The sequence below is a fragment of the Felis catus genome, chromosome C2, assembly GCF_018350175.1.
Source record: "Felis catus isolate Fca126 chromosome C2, F.catus_Fca126_mat1.0, whole genome shotgun sequence".
NCBI classification, from domain to species: Eukaryota; Metazoa; Chordata; class Mammalia; order Carnivora; family Felidae; genus Felis; species Felis catus.
This window is the reverse complement of record NC_058376.1, coordinates 80,497,423-80,517,734: the sequence shown is the minus strand read 5'-3', so window position 1 is coordinate 80,517,734 and position 20,312 is coordinate 80,497,423. Positions and strand designations below refer to the sequence as shown.

Genomic DNA, 20,312 nt, shown 5'->3' with positions numbered 1-20,312 from the left:
AACAGCCTGTAAGTGTTGATTTTTTTACTGTGCTGTGGGGTAAGCTCTCTCTCTCCACCCTGTTCCTCCCCGGTGCCGGTATGCCAACATCTGTACTTACTGGCAGCTGAGATAAAGAAGCGTCTGGAGTTAGGCCAGGATGGCTATTTTCTCAGTGTTTGGAGGTCTGAAATGCCAAGGGAATCTTGCATGGCCTCAGGCCTTCCCTGTGCTCAGCATCTCCTGATGTTGTTCTTTCACTTCTAGACGGACAGGCAGCGTTACTATGCTGGGAAAAATAATAATGGCAGCTAACAATCCTATAGCATTTATTATGCACCAGGTTCTAAGTGCTTTCTATGCATTACCTCATTCATCCCAACAACCCTAAGAGTTTGGTGCTGTTAATACCGCATTTGACACATGAGGAAACGAAGGCATGGGAGGTCTCATAGCTAGTAAGTGGTGACTCAGTTGGGACTTGAACCCAGATGGCCTGACACCCAAGTCTTCTTGTTTTCAAATGTTTATTTCAGTTATAGTTCGTGAACGTACAGTGCCCAAGTCTGTCCTTCTAGTCCTCGCGCTCTGCTATCTGGGAGTAAGGGTGGGCGGCACCTTGTGTGATGCACACCTTACTGTGTGAAACTGTGGGCCTCAGGCCGAGCCTTTGGGAGCATTTGGGAGGCGGCGGGGGGGGGCATGCTGTGGGTGTTCTCTGGGGCGTCAGCACTTTGTGATGCTGCGGTGGGAAATGGAATAGTGGGGGATGTGCTTTCCTAGGCGGAAAGGAGAGTTTCTTGGAGGCCTGCACTGGCCATGGGCTGCTGTCCAGGTGTGAGGCTCAGGCTCGGAGCCACAGTCTTGTGGAGACACGATTCTGTTCTACGAGCCTGCTGTGCACTCAGGACTGGCTCACACACACTGTGGGAAGAGGCTGGCGGGGGAGGATGTGGGAGGCCCTGACCCTGGGGAAAGCACCCGTCCTCACTGGTCCTCAGACTCTCAACCACCTGCCTGTGCAGTCATAACCTTGAGCTTGCCTGCCCCCACTCCCTCCTCAGAGATGACTGGGAAAGAGCTGGGGCTTTCTGGCCTGACAGATCTGGGTTTTGATTGCAAAACCCCAGTTTCTGCTATCACTAGGGCAATAACGATATCTAGTATCTAGATCGTTGTGAGGCTCAGTGGGGGCAGGTGTAGTGAATTACCCTAGAGCATGTTGGTTCTCTCTCCTCTTCGTGGGGCCCTTTCCAACCATCCAGCTGAATGGCAGAGCTGTGCTGAAAGAAAATGTGTGTGTGTGTGTGTGTGTGTGTGTGTGTGTGTGTGTGTGGGCGTGTGTGTGCCTTGTCCTGATTCCATCAGTGAAGAGTGTCCATTCGCTTACTTAGCACTCAAGCAACTTTTTAATGACCCTCTACCATGTGCCTGCTTCTGTAATAGGCCCTGTGAGCACAAGAGCCACATCCTTGACCTCACGTAGCGTAGGGTCTACAGAGAGAGACAGATATTAATTAGATAATAACACAACTGAGCGTGACATCGCGGATTGTGGAATTGCTCTGGAGGAAGTTCAGTGGTTCCGTGTAAGTGAGCCACGGTCTGAGGCCGGAAGACTCTTCCTCAGGGCGCTGCTTCTGACCTGGGTCTGATTCTTTAGCCTTGATCCACCGAAGAGGCCCACGTGGAATGTTCTGTAGGATCAGTTCACTTGTCCTGACTGTAGGCTGACCTGATGCCCGGCCGCCCTGGTGTTCTCCCCACCCCAACAAGCCACACTGCCCTGGGAGGTTCCCCGGACCCAACCACTGACAGCTGCTGCTGGCCCACGGGGGCCAAGGCTGAGCTCAGAGCCACACCTTACAGGGAGGGCCTGGTTATGTTTTTGTTGTTGTTTGTTTTTAAGTGTGCTCATTACTCAGCTTATTACTTATCTGAACGCAGTGGTTTTGATCATCACACAGATATTTTAAAAACACTTTTACTGAGGTGTAATTTATGTTCCATGAAATTAACTTCCTTTAAGTGTAAATTCGATGGCTTCTAGTAAATGTACCAAGTTGTGCAACCATCCAGTTTTAGAACATGTTCATCATTGGAGGGGTCGTTCATCTTCACATGGAAAAGGCAAGAAAATTGTTATTATTTTTAATGTGTATTTATTTTCGAGAGACAGAGCACAAGTGGGGCAGGGGCAGAGAGAGAGCGAGGGAGACCCAGAATCCGAAGCAGGCTCCAGGCTCTGAGCTGTCAGCACAGAATCCAACATGGGGCTCCAACTCACAAACTGTGAGATCATGACCTGAGCCGAAGTCGGATGCTTAACTGACTGAGCCACCCAGGCGCCCCCAAAAAATTATTATTTTTTTAAATGTTTTTTTTAATCTTTATTTATTTTTGAGAGAGAGACAGAGTGTGAACAGGGGAGGAGCAGAGAGAGAGGGAGACACAGAATCCGAAGCAGGCTCCAGGCTCTGAGCTGTCAGCACAGAGCCCGATGTGGGGCTTGAACTCACAAACTGTGAGATCATGACCTGAGCCAAAGTCAGACACTCAACCGACTGAGCCACCCAGGCGCCCCAAGAAAATTATTTGTTATGGAAATGTTCCATAATCATTCTGGGGTTAGTTCCGTTCTCCCAGCAGGAGGATCTAATTAATGAATTCACTTAGCATTTATCGAGTGCCCGCTGGAGCCACGGCTGGGCTAGGTGCAAAGGGGAATAAAGAGAGAAACTGTGGAGAGGGCAGTTTCTCTGTGGCTCACAATGTTCCCACTGAAGCTTCACTGTTCAGTCTCCTGTCTGCAGGTGTGGGTCTCATGGCGGTTACAGGGCAAGGTGCTTGCTTTTCACCCTGTAGCTCTTTGCTGAGAACAAGGCAAGGGCCTTGCTTGTGCAATAGTGACGTACTGAAAATACTGGCCGAGCAGAGAGAGGGAAGCGTACTCTCCAACATCTGCAAACGGCTCTAGACTTTGACAGGCCTGGATGCAGGATCTGGGAAGAGAGGAGAGTGGGTGTGCTGTTCACAGTGCAAAGATTCCATAGGTGGGATCGGGGTGCGCGGTGAGGATGCGCTGGGGCAAGAACGCAGGAGCAGTCAGAGCAGGGGGCTTGGGGGAGTTCAGGGAGTAGTGGTGCCTTGGGTCACCTACAGCTTAGGGGCACATTTGCATGTGGTGGGGTGTGGCTCGGAGGCTTGCGGGTGAGGTGGGGGTGAGGAATTTGGACTTAGTGGAGCAAACTTGGAAGACACCATTTTGTCTCTAAGGAGGGGCGTAATTGTCCAGAGCTGGATGTGGAGCACAGTCTTGTATGTGGAGAGAGGTGGGAGGCAGCCATGGTTTGGGAGGCTACTGCGAGGGCCCTGATATTAGGTGATGTGGACCTGACTTTAGCTGCGCCGGTAGGGTGAGGAAGGAAGAAGTGGATGCGAGAGAAGATTCTCTCAAGTGCGGGGAGAAAATCTCCCCGTTCCAGCTTCTTCTCCTGGGGTCCAGACCTGCCTCATGCACTTCAGCCAATCCCTCACGCTCCGCGTGTTCAATACCAGCTTCACCGGCCCCTCCCCACACCGTGCCCTCCCCTCTGCCTGCCATGCTCTCCTCCCCTCCAGTTCTCTATTCCACTCTTGCCGCCCAGGAGGAAGGAGGGGAGCCAGAAAGCAAAATGCTACCATGGAAGGCAGTGCCGTGGAAGGTAGTGGTGAGAGATTTCCAGAGTGGGAAATGCCCAATGCCGAACAGGGGAGCTGAAGAAGGGCTGGGGACTTAGGGCTGGTAGTAGCCAGGCAAGCCAGATGCTTCAGGTGCAAGATTTAAAGAGGCACTCATGCTCAGATGCCAACTCTGGACTCACATGCCCCTGAGATTTTGCATTCCAGGTGCCTTCCTCGCCTTCCTCTCGTGCTGGACTAGGTTCCTGGAGAGAACTGGTCTTTGGGAGGACCCTGGTGACTTTGGACAAAGCACTGACTTTTAATTTTTTTTTTTTTAAGTTCACTTATTTGAGAGAGAGAGAGAGAGAGACAGTCGGGGGAGGGTGGGCAGGGGCAGAGAGAGACTCTCAAGCAGGCTCCACACTGCCAGCACAGAGCCGGAAGAGGGGCCTCGATCCCACGAATCGTGAGATCATGACCTGAGCCAACGCCAAGAGCTGGACGCTTAACCAACTGAGCCACCCAGGAACCCCCAAAGCACTGACTTTTAAAGGACTCAGGACAGAGTGTGGAAGTTTCTTCAGAAGGAAGCCTTCAGTGGGGAGCTTCCTGAAGCTGTGTTAGGGCCCACTGTCTCCCACCTCCTTACCCCAAGACAGCCCCTCAGGGTCTCCACGGACTCTGTGGTTCCTGGAGCATGGTTTGAAGAATACCGATCAACCCCAATCCCCATCTAACCATAGGGAGTCCTGAGACCCACGGAAAATTTGACTTACCAAGGCCACCCAGGCAGCGTGACCTTAGAGGTCTCCCTGTACTTCCCTTTGATTCATCATCTTCTGTTGTTTTATATTCTTTTTATTATCTCTTCTAATCTCCCCCGCCCCCCCCCCCCCCCAAGGATTGGAAACAGCTGATACTGCAGGTCTCCAAGTATTTGAAGGCCGCGGTCTAATTCTGAGAAGTCCGTTTATTGAGTGCCTGCTACCTACCAGGCATCATTTTAGGGGCTTTTACGTTCATTATTTTAATTCTTATAAGCATCTTTCCAGGCGCATTATCCCATTTACCGGATGAGGAGACTGAGGCTCAGAGAGAACAAGTGGCTTGCTTAAACTTTCGGTTACTGACGGTGCTCCTGTGCCCAAAGCCCGTGTTCTTTCTCCACACCACGCCTTTCCTCAGTCATTCATACGGAGTGCGCTGATGCCAGGCCCTGTTTTTGGTGCTGATACAGCACAAAGGAGACAAAATCCTGCTGAACCCTACCCCACTAGTCCCTCTGCTCACGAAGGGCGGTTGGGCCGCTCTTCATAAGGCCTCCTGTTGCAGTCGTCTCTGGGCTGCCTGTGGTGGTCGCAGTGATTTTTGGCTGTTGCTGAGATGCAATCCATGGCCCAGTTCACTCCCCAGCCAACAAGTCACACGGGTTCCTTTCTGAGTGCCCCTGGGTTTCTGCAACATTCCATGGACAGGCACTCAACGCAATACAGGCATTTTGTTCTCTGCAAGGACCTTGCCTGCTGCTCCCTCCTCCACCGTTCCCCCTACATTTCTTGGCACTTCTCACCAGCAGCTTCCTCCGGCTGCCACCCCAGCCCAGCAGAGCTCTGATTCACTTGGTGATTTAGCCCTGATAAAGGCGAGTTATTTTGGCCTCTGCTGCCCTCAGCCCCAGTGAGAATTTGGACACAATGTTTTCACTTGTCACGTTAGACTGTTTGCCAGAGTTTGCGGAAAAAGGCCTGTATTATTGATGCCCTTGCCAGGAACAGCTGCGCCCTGCCAGCCTGTCATGTGAGCCCTCTGAGACTCCCGGCTGCAAGGCCCACAGCTCTCCTGGGCCCCCTGGCTCAGGTGGGAAAGGTGATCCGATCTGACAGAAACTGCAAACAGCCCAGCAGGGCAGAAAGCAACTTGGAAGGGACTGATCAGATTCCTCTCCTAGGAATCGACCACAGCCCAGCGTGTGTCTCGGGGGGGCTGATTCCATCCTGTGCTTTAGTGGAGCCCATCGTATTTGACAATTTTATTTTCTTTGTTTTAGAGACAGAGAGTGCACACGAGCGGGGAAGGGGAGCGGAGGTGGAAAGGGAGAGAAAGAATCTTAAGCAGGCTCCGCGCTCTGTGTGGAACCCGACTCAGGGCTTGATCCCACAACCCTGGGATCATGGCCTGAGCCGAAATCAAGAGTCGGACGCTCAACCAACTGAGCCACCCATGTGCCCCAGGGGCCCCATTATATTTGAGGTCTTTTAGTCTGACGTCTCCCTCCTCCACAAGATTAAACAAATGGACCCTTAGCCACTAGAAACAAACAGACCCTTGGAATGAGTTTTTGATGTGGGGGGTTTATCTCCATTTAATGGATGAGAAAGTAGCCTTGGAGAGAACAGCGAAGTACCCGAGGTCTGTCCTCCTCCTTTCGGGATGCCGTGAGCCACCAGACACAAAAGGACATTTTCCCGGCTCGCCTGTAGGTTACCTCTGCAGCCGGTGCCAGCTGTGGCTCTCACCTTCCTCTCTTGCCATCACTCTGTGAACACGGATATCCCATTTCTGGAGCTTCTCATTCCGGTGGGGACTTGACTCAAGTTCAGGATCTGCCAGGTCGGTGGTTGGTGGGGCTGCAGGTCAGACCAGGGGTGAGGAAAGGTAGTCTCTGGCACCTTCTCCTCTGTCAACTGAAATGGCTTCTCTTCACCTCTCCTGCCCCATCGGAGCCCCTTTTTGGTGTCAGGAACTCAACACTGAGCTTAGAGAAAATAATAATGTCACTTGCTTGCTTAGAAAACCTCTGCCAGGCCCAGTTTCTTGGGTAAATTGGGACGAGAAACACTTCTGTCTGGAGCAGATAATTCTGAACCCCATTTCCATCACTGCAGCCCTCATACCCTCACCCCTCATAGCTTCTCACCATTCTGTGACTACTACGGGCCTTCTTTCATAGCTAAGCCTTTGGACTACCATTCTCTCTAGATATGCCTTTTTCTGCCTGGCAAACTCCTATTCATCCTTCAGAGCCCAGGAGGAACATTACCATTCCTGACTTCCTCTAGTGGAGTCGGTGGTACCCCAGCCTTTAGTTCTGAATGCCTTCCATGCGCTTACACCCATCATCTTATGGGTCTCCCTCTTCCTCCGAGGCCTCAGGGGCAGGGGCTGGACCCTGTTTATTTCTGTATCACCTGTACTTGAACAAAATGAATGGGGGCTCATGAATGAATTATTTGCTAATGTGTGAGTCATAGGTGGGCTCCACTTTAATTAAGTACAAAGTCCAAGGACTTCAGTGAGAGGTGATAGGCCGAGTCTGTGGTGCTATTGATTAATTGAGCCAGGTATTGTGCCAAGGACATTAGTGCAGGCGAGCCCTGCAGCCGAGAGGGGGTGGCACGGGGGTGAAGTAACGTTGCAAAAGCTTCGAAATTGTAGCGTGAGGCACAGCGTGCCCTGGTCCCCAGGCCAGCCTCTCAAACTCTCCACCCAGCCTGCCTCCCAAGAGGGGGGCTCCTTAAGGCTGGGTGCAGACCTGGAGAAAGAGTGCAGATTCTGGATGGTCCCAAAAGGAAGGGGACGGGGTGGTACTCAGAAGAGGAGTAGAAGCCGGGGTAGCAGGAAGTACGAGGCAAACTTTTCTTTCCTTACTGTGATACTGGGGGCATCTTGCTGGCCAGAGCTCCTGCCGGCCGCTGCGGAGGCTGAAATATGAGCTGGGGCCAGGCAAGAATTTGGAGCCAGACCTGGATATGCAGGTCCTTTTGTGCCCCTGCCTGTTTAATTCCGCCTCCCCCTACTGCTGGGTGTAGGCACGTAGGCTTTAAAGACAGTAAGATCTGAGTTCAGATCCTGGTCTCAGACACTTGAACTGCGACTTGTGTAGCACTAAGTAAAACTACTAGGGTGGCTATTTTTATGTATTTATTTAATTTTTTACTTTTCCCTTTTTAAAAATTTTACTTTCGGTATCGTTAACAGGGTTATGTTAGTTTCGGGTGTACAGTATAGTGAATTAACAATTCCGTACGTTACCTGGTGCTCATCATGACAGGTGTACTCTTAATCCCCTTCAGTGTTTATTATTTTTGAGAGGGAGAGAGAGAGAGAGAGAGAGAGCAATCAGGGGAGGGGCAGAGAGAGGGAGACACAGAATCGCAAGCAGGCTCCAGGTTCTGTCAGCACAGAGCCCGACGCGGGGCTCGAACCCACAGACCGTGAGATCATGACCTGAGCTGAAGTCGGCTGCTTAACTGACTGAGACACCCAGGTGCCCCCTCTTAATCCCCTTCACCTATTTCTTTTTTTTTTTTTAATTTTTTTTTTAATGTTTATTTATTTTTGAGACAGAGACGAAGCATGAACAGGGAAGGGTCAGAGAGAGAGGGAGACACAATCTGAAACAGGCTCCGGGCTCCGAGCTGTCAGCACAGAGCCCGATGCGGGGCTCGAACCCACGGACCGTGAGATCATGACCTGGGCCGAAGTCGGACGCTCAACTGACTGAGCCACCCAGGCGCCCCCCCTTCACCTATTTCACCCAATCCCCCCACCCACCTCCCTCTGGTAACCATTAGTTCTCTACAGTAAAGAGCCCGTTTCTTGGTTTGTCTCTTTTTCCCTCGTTCATTTGTTTTGTTTCATGTGCATATGGGTGAAGTCGTATGGTATTTGTCTTTCTCTGACCGACTTCTTTCACTTAGCGTAATACACTCAAGCTCCATTAGGGTTGCAATTTCATAGGGTCATTAGGACCAGGAATGGCATCACTGCTGAGAGGCTGTGGGCTGAGACATCTAGTTTATTCCTCGGAATACGCTAGCTACAGGCACGTGCTGTTTTCATTCTGAAATCACAGATCCTTAACTGGGGTTCAGAGAGGTTCTACAAGCTGCCCAAGCTCCCGTAGTGAGTCAACGATAGTGGTGGCACAGCTGGGTCCACTAGGTCACCCGTCTCCAATCTGCGTGATCCTAAGAACCACCTGGGGCTCTTGGTGAAGGAGCAGTTCCCAGGCTCTGTGTCAGCTGTTGATTGAGCTTGCTTAGCGTGGGGCTCTGGGAGCAGAGGATGAAACAAGTACCCAGGATGATATTAGGATCTGGCAAGTTTAGGAAACGGTGTTGTGCTCTCCTTCCTGCCTGTTAGGTGTGGCTCACGGTTGGCCCCCTATAAATTGGCCCCCTATAAATAGTGGCTGTGAGTATTGTGACATGAACTGACTCAGAGGATAGCTTACCGTGAAAAGGTTTTCATCTTTTAAAAGCTCATTAGTCCTACAGCTAGCTCTTGAAGATAGAAGTTAAGGGAAGTAGATTCTGGATCAGTGAGTCTACATTCTAAAACTCTAGACTCGGAGAACGATCTGCACACGGAATGAGCTGCCTTCAGAGGTCCTGTTGTTTGTGATCGAGCAGTCGGTGGTGACACCATGTGTCGGGTGGGCTGGTCAGTTCCTCGAGGACCCGGTGGCCGCTCAGCATCTGTCCTGGGCATGCACGCACCAGGAGTCCTTCATGTTAATATACCAGCGGAGGTGGAGTGGAGCAGCTGTGCAAAAGTCAGGAAGGATCCCGACTCTGGGAGGGAACGCAGGAAGGAAGAGATGGCAGAGGCCGAAGTGAGAAGCTGTCTCTGGGCCATCACTCCCTGCTTTGGGCCTGGGAAGCTTCTGCAGTTTCCTCTGTAGCTGAGTCTCCGGACTCTCGGTCCTACCATGAGGGCACAGAATACTTCATTTTCCTTGGGGACTGATGGTGGGCAGTTGTCTGTCTCTCCTCTATATGTCTGGGTCGTGCCTTTGTTTTGAAGTTCTTAAGGCCCATCTTGGGGGCATATAAATCAGAGACCATAGGGAACGTTGTCTCATCAGAGCCTGGAGGAAAGCTTGACACCTGTCCTGTTTTTAACCGCAGCATTGATGACAAAACTCAGCACCGGCTTTCCTAGAGACCAAGAGCATCTCTAAGACCCTGCTAAAACTGATGGAAGCCTACCGAATAACTGCCTTGGATACTTTGATTTCTAAGATCCATGATAATAGCTGCCACTCTGAACACCGATTGTGTGTTGGTGCTTTATGTGTCTTTCTCATTTAATCCTTTCAGCAGCCGTGTGATATAGGGAACACTATTCTTGTTTTACAGATGAATAAACTGAGGCTCAGGGAATTCAGCTAAGTTGCCCTTGGTGACAGAGCTAGTAAGCAACGGACTTGGGCTTCAGACCTGTGTCTGTGTGAATCACACATTAGAACTTATTATGCCGACGCTACTGTGTCTCATTGGGATAATATGAAGTTTTGCTTCTCTCGATGAGGAGGAAAGTTAGGGATTGGTTACCCTGACTGGTGACAGAGCGCAAAGCTTTGCTCAGAGTGCTTCAAAGGGATGGCTGATCCCTGTATTCATGTTTGCAGTCATCCGTAACGTTTATGAATGTGGATAACCATGACCTTCCTCAAGTCATGTCTTGGTGATTGCAGCAGAGAGAGATTTCCTGTCACTCCTGACTCTCGGAGAGGCTCTATCCCGGCTAAGAATGTTGAAAAATGTGTGCACACTGCTGGGCTCTGGGGCAAGGATGTTGAGGTCCAGAAATCTGACTGTCCTTGAGTGATGACAGCTGGGAAGATGAAATGAGAAGAAGGGAGCGTGAGCTGTGCGTCATTTCATCCACCTGGGGCTTGAGACCACGGGATACCTGTGTGTGTTCACTTGGATAAGGAGACAGTCTGAGCCCCCACCTCTGTGTGCCGAACACAAGGAGATCGCATCTTCTAGTCGATAGATCTTCCGTGTTAGAGAAATAAAAATCCCCCAGGAGAGGTGAAGGAGTCTGGGGGCTTTCTCCAGCTCAAGCCCTGTTTTCCTTGAACAGATTTTACTTTTTGGCTCTACGTCATGCGCACACTCATGGCAAGATGGAGGGTCCTCTGTCACACTCCCCTTTTTGACTACCTTTCCCTGCAGCAGCTTTTTGGGCCTCCGTCTAGAAGTGGGCGCTCTCCACTTTACTGTCCTGTCTCTCCCTGACCACTGGCGAAGGCCCCAGTGGCCTGTCTCACTTCCCCACCTTCTATTTGAAAGCCCTGATCCCATCTTTCTGTCCTGAAGGCTTCTGGTTATAGCCAGCCATTCCAATAATAGTCTCTGTCTTCGTTTGTTTTTTCTTTGTTTCCTTTTTGAGAGACAGAGACAGAGACAGAGTGTGAGCAAGGGAGGGGTGGAGAGAGAGGAAGACACAGAATCTGAAGCAGGCTCTCAGGCTCCGAGCGGTCAGCACAGAGCCGGATGGAGGGCTCGAACCCACAAACTGTGAGATCGTGACCTGAGCCGAAGTTGGACGCTCACCCGACTGAGCCACCCAGGCGGCCCATCTGTCTTCATTTCTAATCTAGCCCAGATGGTATCTTTTTCTTGGCGTTCCTTATGTAAATCAAGTCAATATTCTACAGCTTGCCCTTTCATTATAATGGTCTCCTTACATTTATTCAGCTGGCTTATTTTCTGCCTCGGGTGTACTTAGTTTGTTTCTCAAAACTCCTGAAAGGCAGGGACTGTAGTTTATGTGGAGGTAGTGGTGATTGTGTCTTAATTTCAGTGTCTAGCGGGTAACAGTCGCCAATAAAATTGTTTTTTCTTTTGGTCAACATGTTGATTGGATACCTATCATGGTCTGGGCACTGAACACAAGGCTCCAGGGCTATGGAGCTAATTATTACTTGGTGGTTGAAATTCCTGCGGTTTTAAGGGAAGAGGGACATGCAAGCAAATTAAAATACAATTTTAATAAAATAAATACAAATAAAATTGTATTTTAATTTGCTTTGAGCAGTCATTGAGGTTGAGGGTTCGTAACATTTATTGGGAGCTCAGAGGAGAAATAATGAGAAAAGAGAGATGGCGACAGATTTAGGACATGTTTTGAGAGTAGAAATGGAACTTTGTTTCCTATTTAGTTTGATTGGCTTGTCGTGGGGACAGTGAGGTACCAGGACGAACAAGTGATCCAGGAGCCCTTGGGGAGTGGAATGCGTTGAATTTGGGGTAAGAAAGAAGGAAAAGTCAAAGATACCAGGCTTAGCAAGATAGTAAGAAAGGGAGAGAGGGAGGGAGAGGGTTATAATTGCTAACATACACTGAAGGCTGATTTCTGTGTGCAGGGTAGTTAACGTGAATTGCCTCTTCTCCAACCCCCCTCCCCGCCTCATGAACCCCAAAGGGGTAGGTACTTTGGTTTCCTCCACTGTACAGGTGAGGAGGCATGCTCAGAGCAGTTGGGTGGCTTGTTTGAGATCACGCAGCTGAACAGTGCCAGAGGCCAGCTTAAACCCAGGAACTCTTGCTGGCGAGCAAACACCCATGCAGCTGCACTAGAACAACTCGACCACAGGATCCATTTATACCTCCAGCCTGGACCTTTCTCCTGACCTCCGGTCTCCTGTCGGCTGGCCGATTTACACTCCACTTGACAGTCTGACCTCAAACTCAGGACTGCCCCACACTGGACTTCTGCTCTTCCCTCTCATCTCCCCTTTTCCACTCAGAGCAGCACCATCCTTCCGGCTGCTTGGGCCCCAAGCCTTGGAATCGCCCTTGACCTTTCTCTCACACCCAAATCAAATCCATCAAACTTGAGTTTCAAAGCACCCTGAAATATATTCCTTCTCACCACCTCCACTGCAGCCTCCCGCTCTCACACTCGGATCTCTCCAGTGGTCTGCTTGCTTTTACCCTTGACCCCTCTCCCCACACGCTGCAGCCTGAGCTGTCCTGGCAACTCTGAGTCAGGTCAAAGTTGATCTTTTTTGCCAAACCCTTGGAGCAGCTCTCACTTTTAGTTAGAACGACAGCCAGAGTCCTCACCATGGCCTGTAAGGTGCTACCTGATCTCTTCCACCTGCCACCTGGCTGTCTCTGTTCCTCTGGGATCCCCTCCCTCTGTCCCCTTCCCTTTGTGCCTTGCATCCGGGCCAGTGCTCACCTGTGTACTCCTGCCCGCGCTCTGCCTGAGATATCGCTGGGGCTCACTCTTCACTACCTGTACTTCTTTGCTCGAATGTTCCCTTCCCAATAAGCCCTTCTCTGACCTTTTTAAAATGGAAACTTGCCTCACCCCGGCACTTCTGATCCTTCCCTTTCCACATTCCGCTCCGCTCTGTTTCCCATAGCACTTCGTATCCTCTAAGATCCTACATAATTTATTACATTTATGGGGCTTTTGTGTTTCACTCTGCCCTCTTGAAGGGCAGTGATCTTCATCTGGTTTATTCCCTGTGGCATCCCAAGCACTAAGATTCTCGTCGAGCACGTGGTGGCTCATGCACTTAAGAAAACGAGTAAATGTGGAGTGCAAAGTTTCTGTACAGATGTTGAGTTTAAAAATGTTTCTTAAAAGATGTGGTGTAGAGTCTGAGGGAGATGCCAGAGGGGGCTGGCCACACGGAGGCAGGCGTTGTCTGTGTGTTAACAGAGGTCCTGCTGAGGCTGGGCCCCTGGGGACGTGGGCATTTCTGGGCTGCTCTGGAAGCTGGTCCCCAGAGGAGGCTAAAATAGGGAGGGAGGAGGGAAACCCCAAAGTATGCCTGTCAGACTTTAGAAGGAGGGAGTTTGAAGACGGAGACCTGGGGAGGACTCACAGAGAAAGTACTGGAGAGGGCTCTTCAGATTTTGCAATTAGAAATGCAATTTCAGTGGAATGATGGGGGCTGACTTCAATTATTTGAGGAACAAGTGGAAAGTGGGGAAGTGACTCGAGAAGCTCTGCTATGAGGAAGGAGAGATCAGGCGGTGGCTTGAGGAAGTGATTTGTTTGAAGGATTTGTTTTTAGCTATTAAAAACCCGTCTTTTGGGTGTGGGTGGGTGAGTGAGTGGGGAAGTGACCGACAGTAAGCTAATAACATCCAGATTGACAGACGGAACCTAGTGCAAAGTAGTTTTTGTCCTTGCCCAGTCCAGCCCCCTAGCACCATGCCTGGCACATAGTGGGTCCACAGTTAGTATTTACTGAATCCAATAAAATCCTGTGGACCTTAGTGATCAGTCATTGTATCAGCAGCAACAACAAGACGACAAGAATGTCTAATGTAGAGGGGCGCCTGGGTGGCGCAGTCGGTTAAGCGTCCGACTTCGGCCAGGTCACGATCTCGCGGTCCGTGAGTTCGAGCCCCGCATCAGGCTCTGGGCTGATGGCTCAGAGCCTGGAGCCTGTTTCCGATTCTGTGTCTCCCTCTCTCTCTGCCCCTCCCCCGTTCATGCTCTGTCTCTCTCTGTCCCAAAAATAAATAAACGTTGAAAAAAAATTAAAAAAAAAAAAAGAATGTCTAATGTAGAGAGATTGCTCTTTGACGCACTGACTGTTGGTTAGTGGCATTTCTCTCCCCTAAGCTATATATTTCTTAGCACTTTGAGCAGCTGTATGTGGTTACACTTTGGCTTTCTTTACTGCACAGTGGTTATGTGTTTAAGAGGTATATCTTCAGATGACTCATTTCAGTGACAAGTTAGTAAACAGTTCCACATGGATGTAAAGGATGTGATTGGTGTCTTCGTCCATTCAGGCTGCTGTAACAAAAGACCAGATTGGGTGGCTTAAACAGGAGAAATTATTTTTCACAGTTCTGGAGGCTGGAAGTCTGAAATCAGACCTCGTTTCCTGGTTCATAGCTGGTGCCTTCTCACTGTACCCTCATAGAGTTGAACGGGCAGTGGGGCCTCTTTTCTAAGAGCACTAATCCCATTCATGAAGGTTCCACCCTCATGACCTAATCATGTCCCAATACTTTCACCTCTGGGGGTTAGGATTTCAACATATGAATTTGAGTGCTGGGGGGAGGTGGACACAAACTTTCAGACCCAAGCTGATGATAAGTCCCAGGAAACCAGAGGAAGAAAAGAGTTGGCCAAGGGTGGCAGACAGATCTCTGAACCGTTGGTCAGAGCCTGGCATTGAACCAGCTTCATCTCACCCCGACTCTCTGGGAGTTGGATTTCAATGATCTCAGTTTGCTTTCTTTGGATTTTATAAAAAGAATAGTGTTGGGAAAGGAAAAATATAAAAGGAAACATGATTTGAAATATATCCAGAACTAAAGTCTTTCCCCCCCCCCTTTTTAAAAATGTGATATGCAGGGGCGCCTGGGTGTCTCGGTCGGTTGAGTGTCTGACTTTGGCTCAGGTCATGAACTCACGGTTCATGGGTTTGAGCCCCACATCGGGCTCTGTGCTGACAGCTCAGAGCCTGGACCCTGATTTGGATTCTGTCTCCCTCTCTCTCTGCCCCTCCCCCACTTGCATTCTCTCTCTCTCTCTCTCTCTCTCTCTCTCTCTCTCTCTCTTTCTCAAGTAAATAAACATTAAAAACATTTTTTTAAATGTGATATGCAGAGCAGGCAGGCTTAATTCTCTGGTGGTGGCAAATGACATAAAATTCAGAGATGTCCTGGGAGAGAACAGAATCATTTGACTCCTTTTTTACTCCCATCTTCTCTGAAAAGACACAGACTGGCTGGCTGCATAGGAAAGAATGAAAGAAAGAAAAATCCCTAATATTTATTAAGTATCCTATGTGCCTGGAGATAAGCTAGCTCCTGTGTGCATGTTACATCCGTCCTCTTTAGGTGAAGGGCATTGTATCAGTATTTTCCATAACCTACCTGAGGGCTCACAGCCGACAAAGGGGAGAGAGCCTAGAACAAGCCCCGGGGAGAGAAAATTGAAGACTGTGGCTAAAGAGAGATCAATGTAAGAAATGTAGCTGCCTGGGAGCACCTGGACGGCTCAGTCAGTTAAGCGTCCAACTTCGGCTTAGGTCATGATTTCATGGCTTGTGAGTTCGAGCCCCGTGTCGAGCTCTGTGCTGACAGCTCGGAGCCTGGAGCCCGCTTCCGATTCTGTGTCTCCCTCTCTCTCTGCCCCTCCCCTGCTCACACTCTGTCTCTCTCTCTCTCTCTCTCTCTCTCTCTCAAATAAATAAACATAAAAAAAAGAAATATCCCTAGTGCCCAGCCCAGTGTCTTATTCTCAGGAAAATCTTGAGAAATACTTACGAAAGAGGTGGTTAGTTGGCCAAATGAATTGCCAGGGTCCGGAGAAAACTTGTAAATATTTTTGTTGAAATGCTGTTGGGAGGTCTTCATTGTCTTCTAGAGAATGGGGAAACCCAAGGGAGGGAGAAATATAATTTAAATTTTCAAGAGGCATAATTACAAACCATGAGTATGAGGCAATAACTGAAATGTCCTGTGTAAAATGCATAGCATGTGGCAATACTTAGTAAGTGATAACTATGATACTAAGGGAACTATTTATTATATATATTATATAAGCCCATCCTATTGCTTCTCCTCACCCTGGGATGTGAGGCATAGAATTCCATGACTTGAGACTTTTCAATTTGGGGCTCATGTGGGAAAGCACCATAGCCTCTCTCTATCCATAATATTTTTTTACGAAAGATAATCTCTCTCCGAGTTGGCAGTCCAGCCCAGCCCCTTGTAGCCTAGTTGAGTTGCTCTTTGTGGTGTCTGCACCGTGAGACTTGTGTATGGTCCCATAACCTATATTTTAAAGACCATCCCAGGTGTTCCCTTGAGGGCAGACATGTGATGTCGCATCAAAATACGTGTCGGTTATGATGACAGAGTAACTTAAAACTCTTGTGTCAGACACTGAGCATCTTTGTCTCAATAACTGGGGGTTTCTATTCTCGGGAACACTGTGGAAAATGTGGCCTGGATGGTGTTTCCATTGGCTCATGCGTACTGTTTCTGTGGCTGTCACCGAAGAATGCTTTTGTGTCGGGAGGCTAGTGCCCGTCCGTCCGTGATTTAGAGGAATACATCGGGAGGACGTGCTGATTTATGGATGATGAACAACTATCATTTGTGCTAGCAAATGTGGTATGTGCCAGGGTCAAGGTTCGGTATAAGCTTCACAGGCTAGGAGAGGGGCTAAGTGTAGAAAGAAAGAATGCACCGGGCTAAGTGGAGGATGAAATGTGAGGTCCGAATACCAGTGGCATAAGTAAGGCAGCCCACCTAGGGATGGGACTAGATAGAGGAGGACTTGGAAAAAAGGCTAATGAACTCTACTTCAGTGGTCGCTCAACTGAGAGAGTCACTCACATGAGACTGCTAAAAACTACCTAGAAACTCTTTATATTTGCATTGTAGAGGTGTAGTCAGTTTCCTGTTCCATACTAGTTGGGCCACATCTGGAAACTGTTTAGTTCTATTCAGGGTGATGTGGACAAATGAGAGCGGGCCCAGAGTTGAGTGAGGAGAACTGTTAGGGGTTCAGAGGCCATGCCATTGAAGGAATGGTTCAAAGAAGGAGAATCTTTAGCCTGAAGAAGAGAAGGTTCAGGGGAGTGTAATAGTCCTGAAGGATTGCCCTCTGGGCAAAAGAAGAGACATGTGTTTTCCTCTAGAGAGTAGAATTAGAACCAGCAGGTGGACGGTAAGAGGTGTGGGGAGGAGATGAATAAAAAATTAGAATCCTAAAGTGCCCATCAGGTAGCATTTACTATTTGAAAAATGGTATAACTGCAAGGCACTTGAATTTGAGTGTCTTCTGTCACAGGATCTCAGGGACCATCAGGACCTCCTGGATATCTTTCTAGCACTGTTCCAGCTGTCCACATCCTACACATCCTTCCAGCTCTTTCTTCATAGGAAGCCTTCCCTTCCCTGCCCTTACTTGTAGGGGTAGTCTTTCCTCTGTGTGCTGTAAACATGGGCTTTGGAGTTGGGTTTGAATTCTAGCCTTGTTCTACCTGCATGTGTGACCTTGGGCAAGGGGCTTAGCTCTTCCCATAAAGATGCTCATCTATAAAATGCAGGTGACGTGCATTTACCTTGCAGGGTCGTTATGATAATTGGAGAGAGAGAAACTGCCTAGCACAGCACCTGATACATACATAGTTCATGTTCAGTCAGGGGTATTGACATTTAAGATGATGTATTGATAGGCATCAGGATTGACCACTGTATTTAACTACCCTGTGAGTGGCTACCTGGAATGAAGAACCAAGTCCCTCTCTCTTAAACCATTGCTGTCCTTTCCCACGGCTCGGTCTTTCTTGATTTCCTGTAAAAATTCCAATTAAGAATACAAACCAGGTCCTGGCTTTATCTGGAACCAGCTGGCTCATGTACTTGACACAGTGAGTTCTCCGTCACTACCTGTCATGGTTGCTTGACTTCCCACCTTTTCCGCCCCTGCTTTTAGGTCATCTACAAATAGCTGGTCAGGGTTGCACAGTGTTGGCAAGAATCTCCACCCCAGGCTTCTACCCTGTGCACCTGTTGGTAACTGACTAATTCTCTTTTTTTCTCAGGTGACTTTAGACCTTTCCATTGAAACTTACAGTTTATAATATGGGAGACGCAGGTAGGATCTAGTCAGTTGCCCTCTCCTGGACTTGCTTTGATTTGGCTTTTCAATTGGGCCAGGCCTTTATTTTCTCTTGGGTAGAGTGTGGAATGTGGAATAGTACCTCATTCACGGTGTGTGCATTCGGGGTATGCAGGAGTCATTGCCTAGGATCCGGTCTGGACCTAGTGGTGTGGTAGGTGCCTGGGCCTCAGAAAGGTCTCGAATGGTTCCTGTGTTCTGGAAGGTCACACCCTAGCAGAGGAGGTGGACACGGAAACTGTAAGAGGGGAGCTGTGGGACAGAAGGGGAGGACTCCTAACTCAGACTTGGGGTCAGAGAGACTTTGGTTCCTGTACTAAATTGCCTCATACTCAATATGTTCTTTACATCAGATGCACTGGTTTTTTCCCACACATTAAGTCAAAGAACACTTGTGACTCCTCCCTGGGTGGCCTGCTAGAGACCTAGGATTACCTCCTCTGGCCTCCCCAGGTCTCACCTCTGAAGATGTGTGTTCTTGTGACCTGGGTCCTTTGGAACCATGGGTTACCTGCCTGACTGCCTCATCCCTACTGGGAAGGTGTATGAGCTGCCCTGGTGCCTTCTGAGATGACCCATATTCATCTTGCTGCCTTTGCTCCCATGATTCCACTGCTTCCACGGCTGGGGGGCATTGAGCTTATGGGCAGAAATGAATTCTCCCGAGTCACCGAGTTTGGCCACTGCTCACAACAGAAGCCAGAGGGGGCTTCCATTCCCAGCCACCTCCCCTCCTTTCTGAGGACAGAGGGTAGTCTGCCCATGATCTTTTAGGATATCAGTGGTTCCCAGCCTTTGAGAGGCCTTGTGGGTATCATTCTATCATCTCCCTCATCTCCAGTCAATCCCTGATATGGCCAAATCGATTCTGAGGGCAGACACCTAGTTCCTCAAGCTGAGCCCTTCAGATTTCTGTTGTGGCACCTGAGAACAGTTTCAGTATTCAAAGGCAAATTAGACATGGTCCTTGTCCACAACCCGCAGTCCACTATTTTTCTCTGTCAGATGGTTCTACTGCTGGTCAGCACTTGTGAGACAAATCCTTTGCTGATTCCTCCAAAACTGTCCATCTCCTCTAATCTCCTGGAGATGGCAAAGGATAGTTTCCTGTGACAGCAGATGGCTGTTTTACCCCACACCCACTCCCCATGATGCCTGGAGCTACCTATGGGCCGAGACTCTGACTTCACTTTTACCCCACAATCCTTAGCCTGGGATGGGCACCTCCCTTTGCAGGCACTTGATAATCCCCTGCATGAGGAATTGCAGTAGTAAGTTCATAAAGGGATCTATTTCAGGGTCAAACTTCCTGTGGGGTGCCCGAGTCACTGCTTGGCTGGCCTTTGGACAGAGCGTGTCCTTTGTCAGTTCACTTTCATAAATGGCCATTCTGACCCAATTATTAAGTTGCCATGACAACCCAATGGATTTGAGGTTTAAAGAAAAAAATGTTATAAGGGACCTCTTTTTTGGGGTCGGGGTATCCTGGGATCATCTGAGTTTCTATCATTCCAAACCAAAGAATCATTTCTTGTTCTCTTAAGTGTGTCAGATGGATGTAAGGGCAGACATAATGGCGGCCAAAGAAACTGGAAGTGAGACTAAACAGGGCCATAAACATGTAGAAGTCCTCCTATGGATCACGGAGTGGGGTTTTCTCTGCTTTTCAGTTGACAACTCAATAGGGTTTTGTTTTTGTTTCTGTTCTTTTAGAAATGTTTTAGAATGTTTTAGAAAATAAAGGGGTCTGGTTAAGTAACTGTGCTCAGGCCTCATGTGTGTGCAGGGTAGCACTGTGCTAGAAAGGGCTAGGCTTCGGAACAGGACTTGAATCTTGGTTGTGTCCTCCTCTAACTGTATGGCCTTTGGGAGATCACTCACTTACTTTGATCTTCAGCTTCCTCACCTGTAAAATAATCAACCCACAGAGTTATTCGGAAGATTTAAGATAAAATAGAAAGCACCTAGCACAGAATAAGGCTTCAGTGATACTTACAATGATGATATTGACACGAGAATGATAATAATTGAACGCGAGGTCCTGTGCTTGCCGTGTTGCTGCAATATGGGAAAACACGACGATGCTTCCTTACCAAGGATTATCTTTGTCACCTGAACACTGCATGCTCCTTATTGTCCATGTATTTCTACGGTTTCAGATGTGGTTATCTTTTTTCTTAAATAGCAACTCTAACACTAGAAGCAACATATGAGCATACAGACTGGCATGTCAATGTAACCGTATCCACTCAGCA

At 48.9% G+C, this 20,312-nt stretch overlaps 1 protein-coding gene and 1 long non-coding RNA gene across 6 annotated transcripts in view; one reads left to right on the top strand and one right to left on the bottom strand.

The window, feature by feature from the left end:
* ST6GAL1 (ST6 beta-galactoside alpha-2,6-sialyltransferase 1) overlaps positions 1–20,312 on the top strand; it is a 123,148-nt gene that overhangs the window by 36,584 nt on the left and 66,252 nt on the right. The gene's annotated exons all lie outside the window — the stretch shown is intronic.
* Positions 14,004–19,392, bottom strand: LOC111562255. Its single transcript, XR_006585176.1, has 3 exons — positions 18,140–19,392; positions 15,690–15,785; positions 14,004–14,205 (listed from the first exon to the last, which is right to left on the bottom strand). It is a non-coding gene; the product is annotated as an uncharacterized LOC111562255 (long non-coding RNA).